We start from the raw sequence: 15,612 nt of genomic DNA on the forward strand, positions 1-15,612 counted from the left end.
ATATCTCACCTCTCTCAAATCCATTTTAATATTAACCTCCTATCTACGCCTCGGCCTCCCCAAAGGTCTTTTTCCCTCCGGCCTCCCAACTATATGCCTTTCTTTATTCGCCCATACGTGCTACATGCCCTGCTCATCTCAAACGTCTGGATTTAATGTTTCTAATTGTGTCAGGTGAAGAATACAATGTATGTAGTTCTGCGTTGTGTAACTTTTTCCATTCTCCTGTAACTTCATCCCTCTCAGCCCCAAATATTTTCCTAAGTATCTCACTCTCAAACACCCTTAACTTCTGTTCCTCTCTCAAAGTGAGAGTCCAAGTTTCACAAACATACAGAACAACCGGTATTATAACTGTTTTATAAATTCTAACTTTTAGTTTTTTTGAGAGCAGACTGGATAACAAAACCTTCTCAACCGAATAATAACTGACAGTTTCCATATTTATTCTGTGTTTAATATCCTCTCGCGTGTCATTTATAATGCGTATGAAGAGTCCACTGCAAGAATGATGGATGCCACTTTCTTGTCGAAAATGAACCAAGACTGTCAATGCATAGCTTAAGATGTATAGAATGTACATAGAGAGTTATATGGCATTAAGACTGATAGTCATTGTCCAGTAATGATCGGAAAATGACAGTTAAGCTTTGAGCGCTAAGCATTTCAAACTTTCAATTGCTTCTCCTGCAAAATGTTTTCCAAATGACATCCATCATTCTTGCAGTGGAATCTTCATATATTAAAATATAAATAAACAAAATTGCAATATATTTTTTCGAATAAATTACATACGGAAGATACATATTCGCGGTTCTGAAGACATAGAAGTAACTCCTATTATCCCAATTTTTATGGTGTTTGACTTTTTTTTTTAGTGTTCAGTGCCTTTCTGCTGTATCTTTAAACTGCAATGATTTCAGCAACACGTACAACTCTGTTGTAGGCGCAGTTTGCGTGTTGATGCTCGCAGATTCTCCTTCGGCTCAAATTTGCTCCCAGTGTCAATGTGGAAGCCAGTACTACCCTGTTTGTGCAAGAGACAGCAACACTAACAGAGTCAGACACTTTTCTAATAAATGTGTGTTTGACTGCACTAATAAATGTCAGGATAATAGTAAGTACAATTTTAAATGCTTTAAGTACCTTTCCAGAAAAAAATGGCCCGCCAAAGTTTACGAAGTTCGAGATAAAACGCACTGCGCATATGCAGTAAACAAAGCTGCCTGATATACGCTACATGTGGAAAGTTGTGTGGAACTTGTTGCCTACATACAGGTGGATTTCCATCAATTTTATCGGTCCAGTTTTTTGTTCTGGAACTGTGCATTTCTTACTTTCTATAGCCGTAATTGTTAAGTTGTGTGAGCTTGGACTATATCTCTACTGAGTGGAAAGTGGAATCGCAGCTCTCAATGCAGAGAATCAGGACAACAAGCATATACAGCCGGGTGGTAACCAAACATGTGCTCCAATCGTCCACTGCCTTAGTACAAGAAAACAATAAACGAATAACAAAAAAAAAAAAAAACAGTAATTTGTAACTGCCAATCTAAAATAATTTACCCATAAAAATATAGAATTATGATTATTGCATCATTATTATAAATAAAAATAAACGTTTCCATTTTATCAAAAGAAATAGGCCTATTTATTTTATGTTCAGTAAAAAGAAACAGTAGGGGAATTCGGGGGCATATGGGCACGTGGGTAATATGGGCAATATTAAGTTTTCATGCCGAAACTCTTGCAACGAATTATATTTCTTCGCTAATAACGGTTAGTATAAAGTGAGCATCGTAATGGTTGCTGTGGGAAGCGCGCTGTGCAGTATTGTCTCGAATTGTTGTTAAAATAGCCATCTGAAACGTGATTATTGACTTCAAAGTATACTACAATTTCACAGTACTTATCTTAGATATGTTATATGCAATAGATTACACATGAACTTTAGGAAATAGTTTGAATCTAATAGAATAGATACAGAGTACACATCTTGAACTGTCGTTCTATTGCGTCAGACGTTGTTTTGTGAATAGTTTACGGTAGTGCCAACTATTGAAAGTAAACCCTACATGTCGGGGTAATATGGGCGCTAATGTTCGGGGGAATATGGGCAAGCATTACACTTCTTAAAAATGACTCTTCAATCTGATGAAAATGGCCTACATATGATTATAAGAGCGAAAGATGTCACTGTACCCAAAGAACACAAAGTGGTGCATTGCATTTGCCCTAAAAAAGGGAGAAACCATTACTCTTGTGGCCTGCTTCATTGCAGCAGGGAACTACTTTCCTCCAAGTATCATTATAAAAGAAGTGAGGAAAATCGTGATTGAAAGAACAGCTGCCTGCCTCTCAGTAAGGTGTACTTTAACAAGCAGTCTGCCTACATTAACGGAGATACGAGGTGTGATCATTAAATTCCAAGACCTGTCCCATAAGTAGAAATAAAATTAACTCATTTAAATTTGGCTGCCATCCCCGTCAATGTAGTCCACTTGGGCAGCTATACACTGATCCCAACGTGTCTGCCATTTTTGGAATGCCTCCTGGAAGTCGCATTCTTGAAGCCTGTCAAGCACCTTTTGCGATTTCCGTTGGATCTTCTCCGCAGTGTCAAAACGGTGACCCTTTAGCTTGAATTTCATCTTCGGAAACAAAAAAAAAAAAGTCGAGGCGTCCAAAGCTGGTGAATAAGGGGGTGAGGAACGACGACCATCTTATTACGGGTCGAAAACTGGAGTGTTGCGAGAGCTCTGAGAACTGGCGCAGTGACGTATTTCTTTCTCCAGAGTTGTGGTCGTTCATATTCAAAATGTACGTGAGGATCATTATGCACAATTTGTCGAATTTGTTTCGACATTTTCGGCAGTGTTGCACGTGTGTGGTCGTCCTGGCCTCTCGTCGTCCTTCAGCGATGTTCTGCCATTTCTGAAACGCGAATGCCACTCAAAACACCTCGCCTGACTCACTACTTCGTTCCCCTAGGCTTCCTTCAACATTCCATGGGTTACGGTTCCCGATTTCCCAAAGAATTTGACGTTGGCTCTCTGCTCCAGTTTCGAGTCCATCGTGATTTCGCAAATGCGCGGATGCACGTGCTAACAAAACCTTGTGTAACACAGGTCTCAATGAAGATAGCGCTTCGAAACTTTGTGTCGTGTCTCTTCAAGGTCGTCTAGTGTCACTGCTGCGCACGCGTGTCAATCACGTGATCCCTTCGCCCTCAGCAGACACAATCTCTTAATTTAATGATCACACCTCGTATATCTTTCTTAATAATCAAGAACTTCATTGTTTATTTCAACATCAGTGAGTATGCACCTGCAATTTTGATAATAGGTGGACGTGATTCACATAGTTGTAATCCTGACACTCTTAACTTTGCACTAGAAAACGGATTATGCATGTTTTGTCTTCCTCCACACACCACAGCCTCGCTTAAATCAGCAGGTAAGGGTATGTTTGGTCCTCTGAAGAAAACTTACAACAGTGGTGCTACAGCTTTCTTCAGGTAGCATAGGGGACCTTTTACGAAGGTTGAGTTTGCTTCCATTGTCAAAGAAGCATGGAACAGATGTGTCAATGTATGTCGGGTTGTAAATTCCTTCCGAGTTTCAGGCCCTTTTCCACTGCAATGAGTGTCATTCCTGCTTATGCTTACATTGGCAGGTGACATACCTACAATTCATACAATTCCTTCCACTGATTGGAATGTTTTAGAATCTCCAAACGTCATTCATCGGCAAAGAGTTATATCATCTGCTAATGGCGTTACGCAATAACTATCACGAATTGCATATACAATATATAATATAGTTAATATTTTCAAGTATTTTAAGTGTTTTTTTTTCACTTCTTTCAGTTGACTGTGATTCACACAATTAATGCCCATGTTACCCCCACACTCGGGGAAATATGGGCAAAACACATTAACTTGCATTTTCCAGTTTTACTTGCATACGTTTTGGACTAAGCAGTCAGGATTCTTATATAATATAGCTAAATTGTTCAGAAACAGCTGTAAAATTAATTATTAGAAAAAACCGAGAGATAATACACCCGAAATAGTACTAAGGTGTCCATATTCCCCCGACTTCCCCTATTGGTGCTTTGAATGTATTCGTTGTACGTCAGAAGTAGTGCTGCTCATCGGAGTGACTGCTACCGGTGAGGAATCGAAGATTACGAATAAAGATCTCCACCGGTGATCTCCGGTACTATCGTAGGTGGAACAGGGAACATACGGAGGGATGCGGTGGCTCGGAGCGAAGCGAAGTTGGAGGACGTAGAGCTCAAGGACGACCGGCGCGTACGGACTGAGGGTAGTTGTGAGTGGAATAAAGTGGCACCAAATCGGATATCCGTCGCATGGAAATTCTTTAATTTAGTTGAAGATAATAATAAAATCGCAAGCTGTAAACTTTGTGGGCGAATTTACTCTAAGGGTGGTGGAACTTCGATTGTGTTAGACCATTCGAAGCGATCGCACAATCGCGAGCTTGAAGAAAGCGCCGACAATTATGTTGGACAGCAGCTCGTACACTCAGCATACCCATCGAACAGTGCTGAAAAAGTTAATTTGGATAAATTTTTTTTTTATGTATATCCAAAAATAAGCAACCACTTGGCTTGTTCGAAGATGCCAAATTTAAAGTGTTTAAACCCAAGATATTCACTGCCGTGGCGTAGCACTGCTTCTCATGTAAGTAAATAAAGCACGTGATCTGCGTTATAAGAACGATGTGATAGTGTGCAGAACTGACTAATATAAAAACTATTCATTATAATTTAATTAACCAGGGTTCTTGGTTGCTTCTTTTAATTTGTGTCTATTTTTACATGAATCTTGCAGGTTCTTTTAGGTGACATACGACAGCGTTCAGAATAAACTGCGAACGGAATTAAAGAACGCAAAAACTGTTTCTTTCACAACAGACTGTTGGTCCTGCAACAGGCAAGAGGGATACGTAACAGTAACAGGTCACTACGTGACAGGTGACCAATTAACTTCTGCTTCTTGGCCTTATCTGTCATCAAGGGAAGTCATACAGCCGACTAAACTGTTGGTTGTATTGAAGACGTCATTAATTCATGAGGACTAGATAGTTTCTGCCGTTGTCACGGACAATGCCCCAAATATGGTTGCTACCGTCAAAAATTAAATCTTTGCCATCTAGGCTGTAGTACACAAACCTTGAATCTTGTCGTCGAAGAGGGAATAATTGATAAGACCCTAAATTTGGGTGAAATTCTCTCTCATTGTTCGACAGTTGTCACATTTTTAGAAGAGACCGTTCAAATACTGACACCCTTTAACACAATGACCACAATCCTGTCCGGTAAAGAATCTGAATAAATAATTTTTGGACAGTAAACCACACATTCTTTTTGTTACATTCTGAAACTCCCTTAATATATTTTACGTTAAACTAAACCGATTAGAATAATAATTGACAGAAAATGTTCTTGAATAAGCGAGTGTTTCCAGGAAAACTATAAATGTTTACCTTCGCTTCTGAAAAGCTTTACTTCTGCGTTAGTTTTTTCACTTTAGTTTTAATGTTATAAATGTGATCAATAACATAAAACCAATACGCCCTTCCACATATACGAGTATACTATGAATTTCAAAACTAGAAAAAAATCTGTCAGCTAACGTAGCACTTTAAACAAAGCAGGAAAAAAAAAAAGATCCGAAGAAAGAGAGAGGGAGGAAAACAAAAAAGAGAGAACAAACAACAAAAAATTACACTCATATTTTAAGAGATAAGCGGACGTCTGCGGACTCGAATCACTACCTGATCCGATGAAAGGAATGCTCAGAGGAAAGTGTATGTCTGCGCCACAGCATATATACAACCTGCGCGGCATCAATCGGAGGTAACCGGAGATCTCCGATTGAAAGCGCGCAAACAACCGCTCCGGAGAAAATCCAATCATAAGCAGCACTAGTCACAAGACGTTTCACTGGAGCAAATCTGAAATAAGATATAGTATTTCTATCATCAGGTGAACAACTACTTTGTTTATCTAATAGTGTATGTCGTATGTGACACATGATATTAAACCCATAATTGTTTTCAAGAAAATATTTCATTTCTATTGTAATGACAGCTAGGAAGCCCGTATCGTAATTCCGATGTTGAACTTGGACTGTAATGCAACCGAATGCATAGCAGCACGAGACGTCAACAGTTAACGAAGAATAATCTGGGAAAAAATAAACGTGTTACACACTACTGTTTTCATAATTACTTAATAACTGATGAGTTTACTTTTTGGAATCATTTTATTAATATTGCGTAATAATACAATAATAACAGAATAGCTCACTTTAGAATCTAAAATATTAATATAAATTAAAAATATTCCTCAAACTATTCACGACTGTACACTACTCCACAGAATGATACTATGCGTTGTTTATGTGAACTACGTATCGTCTGTAGCGTGCGAGAGCAGGGCGAGGCGCGGGTGACATCTATACTCCTCGTGGTACTCAACTGAAATTTACTGTTCTGGTAGGAACTTCATACCTGTGACTAGTCTTGAATACGAAAGGAAGGTTAAGGCCGTGGATTTTAATCGCGTCAGGGCATTCAATCACACTTATTTCAAATATCAATATTGGAAATCCCTACAAATGAAGTCTACCAATAGTAATAGTGGGGTTATGTTATAAATATGTTGATATCATACTAGGCTAATATTTTGCAAAACACTATGAAATGGACCTTTTTTAATAGCATGCTAATTTGTATGTAAGCACTCGTACTTAGCATATATAAAAAAGGTTGGATATTTAGATCGTATAATTTTCCAACATCTCTTTTCTCCCCAAAATATTTATAGTTACTTGAAATTTAGAGAAAATTCTTAGAATCATACGGCTTATGGTGTAATAATTATGACTATTTGCAGTAATACCTAAATATCACACATATTCTTATTACGTACAGTTACCCTGAAAAAGAATGAGACGATTCTTGGTCGTCGGAAGTTAAAGTTCTACAGCGCGGTTCACTCGATATCGACGTCACGATATATAACATGACAAATAGTACAAGAATTGTTACAAGGACAAGGACCAGAATAAGGATCACGAATAGACAGCCATTTAAGGCCAGGATTTTACAACATAGCTCGAGTCACAAAATATCATTGCTTCACTGTACCGAACGGCAAATGCCTGCTAAGGGATCTACATTCTGGACTGCTGCTGTCACTGTCTTGTCTCGTTAGCTCATATAGTAGCGTGTCGGTTCCACTGTATGACCGAAACATCTCGTGTTCGATCCCGGGTAAAACTTTTTTTTTATTGAGGTGTAATTAATTTGTTCAGAGTACCTCGACTGTCTAATTTGTCGAAAAATATGGAATAATTTATGCCCAATTTCTGGGTCTTACAAGTGGGCTGAACCTCGTCAAAAAATAAATAAATCTTACTTGGAAGTTAAAAGTATTCTTCCTCAAACAAAAATCATAAGAAACAAAAAGAGACATGTTAACTTAAAATCTTGTCCACATGCCATCAGCTTCTATTACAGCTCTAAGTCGATCCGGCATAGATGTCACGAGATTGTGGAATAAGTTCTGATCCCCGGCGAGATCTTCCCAGGTGTCAACAACTTTATCCCACAATTCGTCTCGATTTCGAGGGCGTCGGTGGGCATAGGTGGCTATCCCTCTTTTTTTCAATTCCGCCCATAAATTTTCGATGACATTCAAATCGGGTGACTTCGGAGGCAAATTAATGATTTCGATCTCGGGTCTCCTTTGAAACCATCTTTGAATGCTTGCAGCATAGTGCACGGGATGGTTATCTTGCTGGAACAGCAATGTTCCTTCGGGAAAACGTTCTCGAGCGGAGGGAAGGAATATATTTTCCAGAATGTGCTCGTAAGTTCCCACATTAAACCGGCCATCGATGCGTTCTATAACGCCAGGTCCATCGTAAGACATCCACCCCTAACACGATATGCTAAAGCGCCCCGATCTTTCACGTCGGTGCACATAGCGCTGATCATGTCGAAGACCATCCTCACGATAGACACGGACAGGACCTTCGTAATCACTCGAGATGGTTGTTTCGTCGGAGAAAATTACATTTCTCCAATCGAAATCCACTCGATTGGTAGCGAAGGCAAGATGGTCGACAGCTTGTGCTTCCCCCAATATTTTCATTTGCGCAGCCCTCCGGCTCCTAATACCGCGGTTCCTCAACCTGCTGATCACAGTCTGTGAAGAGCCGGGAAAGTTAGATGCTGCTCTTATTTCGTTAGCAGTCAGAAAGGGGTCCTTTCGAACTGTCTCGAATAAAAGAGCATCCTCTTCCAATGAAGATATCCGCGAACGCCCAGGAATAGGGCGATTTTCGACCTCCCCTGAATTTTGGTAACGATGAACCCACCTCGCGGCTGTACTTCCAGGAACACCGACCAAACGGCCAGCATATCTAGCCCCATATCCAGCCTCAACTAGAGCTATAACTCGCTGTCTCATGTCACGTCGGTTCGCCATTACGATGAGAAATGAGGGATGACGATAATACTTTAGTGTAGACAATGACTATTTAACGTGATATAGAATTATTGAAATAACAGGCATCTTGCATAGTAAGAGTTAATAAATCAACCCTAAATTAAATATCTAAATAACAGGATATAACAGGAAGTTCAATTGTTGCGAAACTAATCAAATTAAATCTAATTACATTAAGTAAACAAACCCCAAGTTATGACACCACATTGCTACAGCTGTTAATAAAATATTGTAATAATTACTTAACAAATGACTTAACCTAAGGACTCTAAACCTTTGTAAAAGTTTGTCCATTATTACATATATTTTTTAATTTCATTTTAATTGTTAGTTTTTAATATATATGCATTTACATTGTATATGTGTGTATAAATGCATTCATTAGATTAACGTTTATAATATTATAACTTGTAATTTTGTATTGTTTGCGATAATTAACACTTAATCTCAGGACTTTGTAAAACTATATTTCAACGTTACTTAGCTATATCAACGTTATTTAGACCAAAAAAAATCGTTGTGTAGACTAAGGATCGAACTCGCACTCTTCTACACAACACGCAGAAGTCTTACCGTCTGAGCTATTGAAACGACATGAAAGCGTTCCTTTCTGTGCGGAGTGTCGATCTAGTCATCAAGGTCCATTGTCGATTTAACTACACGATTTATGTATATATTTATCTTTTATTTACGTAGTATTATCATATTTTTTGCAGTTTTTGAAGTGAATTTCGGAACGATGCTAGTAACAAACCAAATAGCCTGAATTTAAGTAACTCAATATTCGTTATCTTGTGTATCAGTGCTCTGGTCTCCGATCATGCGCAGTGTCTTACATCTGAGACTTAGGAATATTCAATCGTCTCATCCTTTTCCAGGGAAACTGTACCTATGCATTATGTTGTGTAGGGGCCTATGTTATTTCATAAAGAATTTTTTCTAGCAAAAATTGAAGAAACTAAAAAAATTAAGGAAGGAAAAGAAAACAAGCTTTTGGAACGTGGACCTTTCATTTATTACGAGGAAAAGGTGTGGTTGTTTATGCTGACCATCCTAAAGCAAATTTTGGATAAAGAATAAATGAGGAATGTCATCATATGAGTGGTCTAATATACTCAAAATGTCGGCTAACATCACAGCGGTAAGCAGCATCCCTGGCAGAAATTCCGATACTAACCGCTGCCGCCATTCTGGCAGCAGGGAGAGTTGCTTCGAAACAACCGCCATCATAAAGTTAGATCACTGCTGGTATGTACATTAAATGGAAAGTTTATGAAGAAGTTTTCTGTTTGTCCTCTTCAGGACCATCTAGAGGAGCGGATATCGTTGCCATAGATTACCAGAGAAAGAAGGCCTAGATCCTACCATCAGGATTGGGCAAAGTATTAGTGGGGCTTCTGAGGTAAATTTAGAGAAGAAAATCTAGCCTATATATGAATCATATATAATGCAATTCGGGGGAAGACGCAACGTTGTTTATAGTTCTTTTATGTGTCAGCAGTTGGCAGCACTGACCTTCTAGTTTGAAGAGTGTTGATGAGGTGGACATGAAACGTGTGCATTTGTCCTTTCATCGCCGTTATTTTGGATTTTGTGAGCATCTAGCCTGGTGAATACATACTTTGTAATATTCTGTTGCTTATATTTAAAGTTCATAGATTGATGTTTTATTTTAAATGGAATGTCTGCTATATACGTGAGTTGTGCATTCTATTACGCACACGAGGCATGAAGCTAGGCAAGAAAGTGTCTGTGGCGTCTTCCCCCTGTAACTGGAGGAAGACGCAACATGGTTAAGAAATACATTATTTAACCCGTAAAGTATGTTGTGGAAAGGTTATTATTTGATAATATTTTACATTATATTATTTTAGATATTATGTGATAGATACTTTACAAAAAGTATTAATGATTAAAAATGTAATTCATATTTCATTTACATACAGACGACGACTCGAGACTACAAAAGAAAAACAGATCGGGCATTTGGTCAGAATCACATTTAATTTGAACTGCTGAAGATGTAAAGCATGAACGAAAAACGTTATGGGCTCCAGCGAGAATGTATGGCATTTCATATAGAATCCTGAAAGCACGAATGGAATCTTCAGACCTGACTAAATTCACCAGATCCTTCCACTAGCAGAGCTAGTGGCTGTAGATCTACATCAACAGTTGCTTCCATCAGCACGGATAACGGGATTTCATTTCTGGAAACAATCAACCCTATTCCTCAAGTAAGGAAACCTAAACCCTATACTCTTTGGGAGTAAAACACAAACAGCGGAGGTCTTAACTACATCACAGAGAAAAGAAACTATTCGAGAAATAACCAGAAATAAAAAGAAATCTTCCCAACTAAGGAAGAAAATAGATGTGTAAGGTCATCTTTTTCCTCTGGTGATGAAATTATTCATGATGACAGTGACAATAGTTTTGATTAGAATGATGATTTTTGTATTGTTTGTAGTGTACACTTTTACGCTAAGAAAGGTCCCAAATGAGGCAGAATTCAGTGCATCGCATGCAAGAAATGGTTGCACGAAGATCGCAGTGGTGATAATTTGCACTGTTTTAAATGTGGTGCAAACTCGTACTAACATTCAGAATTATGTCCTAACTAATTAAGTTTTGCAAAATAATCATGAAATAAACTTATAATTAATTTCATAAATGTTTCACCATAGCTATAATAAAATACACATGAGGCACACAGAAGCAAAGTGATACAAGTGATATTTAGTAAGTTTTGAGATAAATGACTTTGAAGTTGAAAAGGAAATTAAAAAATCTGTTACAGGACTATGTTGCTGTAAATTTACAGTTGTATGTTGGTACCTATATTCTTTAACTTCTAAATATAAATTATCTATTCTAAAACAGTTTAGGTAAAATAGGGTCCTAAAGTCACTTGTATTATTTTTTCACGAAACTATTTTTGTGGAGAAGTAATATAAGTGCAACGGTTTTAAGTATTTGTGTATTATTTAAAACAAGAACAAGAACATTGCTTACAACACTGAAATATTTCTGTCTTAACAGCATTTGAGCTTTCTGGTTATCATATTATAACACAAAATGTGTCTGTATAATCAAAAGAATCACCCAATCAATCTTCTTAATGTATCCAGCCGTTTTCTGAGAACATAAAGTCCACTATATAGTCTATTCAGTTTTTGTTTTTCATGAGAAATGAGGGATATTTTGAACGGTGTTCATTATAGATGCCTGTTACTAGCAGCCAGAGTTGGGGTGTAGTCAATATATACTGCAGGGCTGTGTCTTCTGCAACTGGTACTGATGATTTTAATTTACTACTTTTATGGTTTATGCATGCACAGTATACAAGAATGTGTTCCAGACCTTCATCATGATTGTTACACCACAGACAAGTAGGATTATCAGAAATGTGAAATCGGTGTAGGTACAATTGTGTGACAATGTTACCTTTTCTGGCTCTTTTTAAAAATGTTTGAATATGTCTGGGCAAGTTTTTGTATATTTCCAGGTCATTTGGTTCCTTTGGACGGAATGTAAAATTTTTCCTTTTTCAGAAGAGAACCAGTTGTTGATCCATAAGTTTATAAAATGAGACTTTACTGAAGCAAAGGCATTAGATAGAGATATCACTTGAAGAGATCTTGGTTGCAAATATGTTGCCTATTTCACAACGTTATTGACTTTCTCGTTTCCAGGTATACCACAATGACTAGGTATCCATTGAAATGTTATTTCGTTTTAGTTCTGAATTGGAATAATTCTATATGCGTATAGGTTTGGTACATATTAGATAATATTAAATATAGCCCTTGGAGTTGGTAATTATGCAATAGATTTTTCAGAAATTGAGTATCTGAGACGTAGCTTTCATTGCGTAGCACACCATCCGTGGATCGTGCTTCTATACGAAGCATCTCCGAGTTGTCTCATTGTTACAGAGGAGCGAGTAAATAAATAATAAATCATTAACAACTAAATGATAATTTATTATACTAAATGAAAAACTGAAACTAACAATGATAAAACTATGATACATATTATACTAAATGAAAAACTAAAAGTAACAATGATAAAACTATGATACATATTACTACACTAACATGAATGAGGAGGTGACTAATGAGTCTTGACAAAAATCTAGCGAACACTGCAACTAGGCAAGACGTCCATTCTTCTTCTACATAACTCCGCCATAAGAGTCCAAGTACATGCGTACTTATCATCCAGACACACATGTCTTTCCGCATTAACGGGAGTAATCGTACTTTCACCTCGGAAATAAAACTGAATACATACATCCATGTCATAAGCACTATTACTAAACCTGAAATATACCACTCGAGTCTGAGTAGCAGTCCACAACCTGGCAGCATGATTCCAGCGTGCCCAGCATCCTATGGCCAGCACATACTGCGGCGCCGCCGACGATCCATAAATAACTCTTAACTAATGTGCGTGACGTTCCGTGGTTAACTAGACTCCGGCGTCCCCGACGCCGCGTAGTCAGTACACCACCAGCGAGCACAACACGCGTAGCTAACTGCAATATACAGCGTGCCCCACGCTGTATAGACAACCCCACTTATGTCCAGCGCTGCGTAGCAAAGTCAGCCCCGGCGTCCCCGACGCCGCGTACTCAGCACACATGCAGTATGAGCAAAATTACGTAGAAAATGTGATTCCCAATCACAAAGACTACTGCCTACTTTCCAATATAGTGGTTCACTCCCAGAAGATTCCACTCTAACCGGACACACAAATCCGTTACGATACGTAGCCACCTGAAGACTCTCGTATTCACGAATACAAGTGCTTTCGTGTACTCAGCGATGCACGAACTCCAGTCTGAGCGGACACACCGCCCCGTTCCCATGCGTAGATGTCTCCAAACTCGAAGTTCACTTTTCAGATGCCACTCTCCAACTCCACGTCCTGTGGTCGACTCTCCAACACCGCGTCCTGTCGTGAACTCTCCAACACGGCATGCCGTCGTCAACTCTCCAACTCCGCGTCCTGTCGTGAACTCTCCAACACGGCATGCCGTCGTCAACTCTCCAACTCCGCGTCCTGTCGTGAACTCTCCAACACGGCATGCCGTCGTCAACTCTCCAACTCCACGTCCTGTCGCGAACTCTCCAACACGGCATGCCTTCGTCAACTCTCCAACTCCACGTCCTGTCGTGAACTCTCCAACACGGCATGCCGTCGTCAACTCTCCAACTCCACGTCCTGTCGTGAACTCTCCAACACGGCATGCCGTCGTCAACTCTCCAACTCCACGTCCTGTCGCGAACTCTCCAACACGGCATGCCTTCGTCAACTCTCCAACTCCACGTCCTGTCGTGAACTCTCCAACACGGCATGCCGTCGTCAACTCTCCAACTCCACGTCCTGTCGTGAACTCTCCAACACGGCATGCCGTCGTCAACTCTCCAACTCCACGTTCTGTCGTGAACTCTCCAACACGGCATGCCGTCGTCAACTCTCCAACTCCACGTCCTGTCGTGAACTCTCCAACACGGCATGCCGTCGTCAACTCTCCAACTCCACGTCCTGTCGTGAACTCTCCAACACGACATGCCGTTGTCAACTCTCCAACTCCACGTCCTGTCGTGAACTCTCCAAAACGGCATGCCGTCGTCAACTCTCCAACTCCGCGTCCTGTCGTGAACTCTCCAACACGGCATGCCGTCGTCAACTCTCCAACTCCGCGTCCTGTCGTCAACTCTCCAACACGGCATGCCGTCGTCAACTCTCCAACTCCACGTCCTGTCGTGAACTCTCCAACACGGCATGCCGTCGTCAACTCTCCAACTCCACGTCCTGTCGTGAACTCTCCAACACGGCATGCCGTCGTCAACTCTCCAACTCCACGTCCTGTCGTGAACTCTCCAAAACGGCATGCCGTCGTCAACTCTCCAACTCCGCGTCCTGTCGTGAACTCTCCAACACGGCATGCCGTCGTCAACTCTCCAACTCCACGTCCTGTCGTGAACTCCCTCTCAATCAGCAAGCTCGGCATGCAAAGCAAGAAAAATACGTTAACATTTAAATCGGCGAACCAGATCGCTCGTCTCAAAACTAAACGTAGGATAGTTAATCTCGGACCCGGTAGAGCAAGAACAAATATGCCACCTGGCGGGTATACGCAGACAACAATATGGAGACCGCCATCTAGCGGGAATGCATACAATACCATATGAAAAGTGCTATCTCGTTGTGAGGGCATAAAACCTCACATACCATCAGCAGCATCAATAGCTAGCTGTTCAGTGTCAAGCCTGGAGGAGGATGAACATGGTGTGAAGTAACTTTCCTGATATTTTGGAATATAATACCCTGCTCCTCCATCATCAGGATTTAGAGATCCATCTGTATAAATTTGAAGGTGATCCATATATGTGCTGCAGATTAGTTACATGGCATCTAACTTAAGAATGTATGGAGGATCATTTTTGGAATGATTTCCTGGAATTTGTATGCTGTGTTCAGGAATTACCCATTTCCATGGAGGAATTTCGTTCACAACTGGAATTTTAACAATGAGTGTGTCTGTGATATAGACTGATATTTCTTCTTTGTTTATTTTGTACAAATTATACAGCATATTATCTGACAATTTGAAGAACATCTGAGATCTGGATGAGGCTTGCAATTTTAAATATACTTTTAGATCCTTTTAATACATAGTGTCTGATTGGTTGAATATTACATTCAATTTCTAGGGCCACAGTTGATGTGGTTTTTAGTAATCCGAAAGAAGAAGGTTAAGAAAAGTTTTATTTTTAAATGAAATTCAGCCTTAGTCGCTATCCATTACGTCAATAGCCTCATCCGAAGAAGTCACATCTCTCTCTGCTGCAAAATCTATGTTTCTATCATGAAGTGCATCTGTAGGTCTCCTACCGCGAGTATTCTTTGAACTTTCTCTCCCACGCACTCTTCCACGTCCTACAGTCCTTATTATAGGCCCATCCTTCATGCTTCATGTCATCAAATAAAGAGTAGTGTATGGGTGGGATGAATTTCTTTAGCTATTGCAAGTTGCTCCACTTAGAAAAAGTT

The 15,612-nt window shown here is 39.7% G+C and overlaps 1 protein-coding gene across 2 annotated transcripts in view; it reads left to right on the top strand.

Annotated features, from left to right (window-relative positions):
* LOC138710177 (beta-1,4-glucuronyltransferase 1-like) overlaps positions 1-15,612 on the top strand; it is a 159,996-nt gene that overhangs the window by 31,601 nt on the left and 112,783 nt on the right. For both annotated transcript variants that reach the window (XR_011335144.1, XR_011335143.1), the window contains exon 2: positions 947-1,117. The gene's annotated coding sequence lies outside the window, so the exon portion shown is untranslated. The remainder of the gene's footprint in view (positions 1-946; positions 1,118-15,612) is intronic.

Source organism: Periplaneta americana, chromosome 12 (assembly GCF_040183065.1).
Source record: "Periplaneta americana isolate PAMFEO1 chromosome 12, P.americana_PAMFEO1_priV1, whole genome shotgun sequence".
In the NCBI taxonomy this organism is placed as follows: Eukaryota; Metazoa; Arthropoda; class Insecta; order Blattodea; family Blattidae; genus Periplaneta; species Periplaneta americana.